This window comes from Arachis ipaensis, chromosome B10, assembly GCF_000816755.2.
Source record: "Arachis ipaensis cultivar K30076 chromosome B10, Araip1.1, whole genome shotgun sequence".
In the NCBI taxonomy this organism is placed as follows: Eukaryota; Viridiplantae; Streptophyta; class Magnoliopsida; order Fabales; family Fabaceae; genus Arachis; species Arachis ipaensis.
Genome location: NC_029794.2, coordinates 1156669 through 1160091, shown reverse-complemented (window position 1 = coordinate 1160091; position 3423 = coordinate 1156669).

Genomic DNA, 3423 nt, shown 5'->3' with positions numbered 1-3423 from the left:
ATAATTAAATAATCAAGTTTATTTACAATAATATCGTATAATTTAGGTATCAAATATGATTTTTATATACGGTAATTAATTAATGGCTGATTCTTTGTGTATATGTAATATTAAATTTTAAAATATGTGACGTAGACTTAATTTATGGGCAATCTATTATTAAGTTATATATGAGATATGTAATTCCAATTTAATAAAGTCTCTGACAAATTTAAACGAATATAAAAAAAGAATAGAGTATATTTTAGTCTCTAAAATTTAATAAAAATTTTAAAAATATTTTTAAGTTTTATTTTGTTTTAATTTTATTTCAGAAATTTTTTATTTGTATTAAGTATACTCTCGACGGCTAAATTTTTAAAAAATTTAAGATTAATCTAACAATAATGTAAGAAAATTATGCGTGTTAAGGGTTGTTCTTATGAAATTGTTGTTTAATCAATCTTAAATTTTTTAAAAAATTAACCGTTAAAAATATATTTGATGCAAATTAAAAACTTTTAGAATAAAATTAAAATAAAATAAAATTTAGGAATATTTTTTAAATTTTTATCAAATTTTAATGACAAAAAATATATTTTACTTTAAAAAAATAAAAAGAAAAAGAAAAATTGCCGGCACCATATATGGGGTTTGCCATGCTGGCTATAGTATTAATTAGTATGTGACAGTATAATATGATTATTAGAGATATTATAGTGAAAAAACTAAGCAAATGACTGAACTAAGATCCAATATTCCAATGCACCCTTGTCATAAAACAACTATGCAAATCACAAGCCACAAAACTAGACAGCTTGTACCTAATTAATTATTATTTATATCTGGCTTGGGTGCATTAAGTGATGATTAATTATGCCTAATTAAGAGTCACCAAAAAAAAATTATGCCTAATTAAATAAATTAACTTTTAGGTTATCTATTTTAACCATATATACTCAAATGGTTGCCCCTACTTTTGTATGCATTTATGTAACTTTATCTTTTGGATTGGTGTTTAAGATTCACATATTAAAAAATCGAAAATGTTTGGTAACTAAAGAAAATCAGACAAAAACAGCGATAACTTATCTTATTTAGCATTCATTAATTGTTGCGATAATTAATTAATGTTAAATAAGGCAAGCTCTGACTGTTTTTTTTGTCTATCTAATATTACCCCTAAAAAATATAATTTACCAGTCATGTCATGTAATTTAATTTGTACGAAGTCAAACTTTTAATACAAATAATAATAATAATAAAGACCACATTATATTAGTATATTTACTAAATTGTGGTTGTGACACGAGATTTTAATTAATTAACTTGCTTTAATTTTCCTTGTAATGAATATTTGAATTCGTTCATTAAATAATAAAAAAGCTTTGTATTAATATTGTTCAATTTTGTAGTCAACTCAATTCCTATATAACTGCTCTAAAATTATCTATATCTAAAAAAGTGACTTTTTATATATATATATATTTTTTTTTTGGGTCAATCATATGTTTGAACTACTTCCTCTACTTTGTTATTGACGTATTTAAAAGACTTCTCAATTAATCGAAGGGAGAATTAAATATTTGGATTCTGTCATTACTTTAAATTTATTTCTATGGGCTTGATAATTCAACATGGTTAAATTAAAATTATTGTTATCTAAACTCCAAAGAATGATTTGCTTTTTAATGATTTTTTCTGTTATTTATTATAATAAACTAAAATACCCTTAAAAAGTTACTAAGTGCATCAAATGCAAAACAAAATTATTTATTTGCAAGTAGTTAAGAATATTAATATACAATCTTTTTCAAGAATTGAAAAGGTATATTATGGTTAAAATGCATGCATGGTTTTTATTCACATCAAATAAAAATTATTTTTTTAATTGATTTAGTTATATATTACTTATAAATTTTGATTATAAAAATAAATATAAGATAATTTCGTTTTCTTCAAATAATATATAATTTGATGGAAAAATAATAATAATAATGTGGCAGAATTTTATACCCTAGGTAGGCCTTAAGATCAACCAATCTTTAAGAACAAGAACTTCAAATAGAAAAATTAATTAAATAATAGCCGAAGCAACCCCACTTGATAATGACCTATCCATAAAAATGTTTTAGGAATTTTGCTATATTTCACATGTCATTTTTTTCATCTATTTTTAGTTTTCGTTTATACATCTTATTAATTCATATTTTTATCTATTTTAAAATTGAATTGTTAAAGCTCCAATTTGATTCTTCTTTTGCCATTGAAGCAAATAAATAACAAACTTCTCCATTATTATACTTTTCTTCTACTATTCAATTTCTCCATCTCAAAAAATATAAACAAAAAAACAGACATACGTACACACAGGTTCATTTTATTTAGATTAATTCTATGGTACTTATGAGTTAGTGTCTAAATTTTACCTAACTTATCTTTTGTAGTAAGTTTTAATTTTTTAAAAATTATTTATTGTTATATCTTTTAAATTAAATATTATTTTTTAACTTTTTTTTAATAAATAGACACCATTTTTTGGACACCCTAGCATTCGTAGACTCAATATCCCTGCAGAGAATGAAGAAAAGAAGAGTGGCAGAGTGTGATTGGAACCTGAAGCAACTGGAAGTAGAGGGAGGGTGACCCATGTAATGGGACCCACTTTCAAAATCTTAAAAACTGTTAACACTAACAACACTAATAACAAAACCATGGTATTTATGGCAAGTCCAAATAAAAGAATAACGGCCACACTGTGGCATCTTTCACTTCCATACATTTTTATTTTAACTTTTAACTGCTTCTAAAATAAATCCCAAAAGAAGTTGATATCTCAATTTTGTAATATTAAAATAGTTTAATTATCCAATCGGTTTCTATAATTTTATCGAATTTTTAATTAGGTTTTTATATATTTTTTTAATTGAATTTTTATACTATATTAGATTTTATAACTAAGTCCTTACCATGATAAAAACGTTGAAATTAATAGAATATTTTATTAAATTATGCAAAATATTCAGTCAAATATTATGGATATATTTATTTTGTTTAATAAAATATTCTATTAATTTTAATATTTTTATCACGACAAAAATTTAATTACAAAATTTGATATGATATAAGAATTTAATTAAAATATATATATATAAAAATCTAATTAACAATACGATAAAATTATAAAGATCGACAGAATAATTAAACCTACTAATAGATAAAGAAGAATGATGGGATTTCGTTGATAGCAAGACAAAGGAAAGAATAGTATTTGTTGGAAGGGAATGCACTTAGTGTAGTTACACAAACTCTTAATATTAACATTGTATATGTCTTTGTAGCTTAATATTCTTCTTTAATCATATCACTTAACATAATAATTAAGGTGTTGAATTCTCAACAAACAAGATATATATTAACATGAGAGTGTGTAACTGGACATGA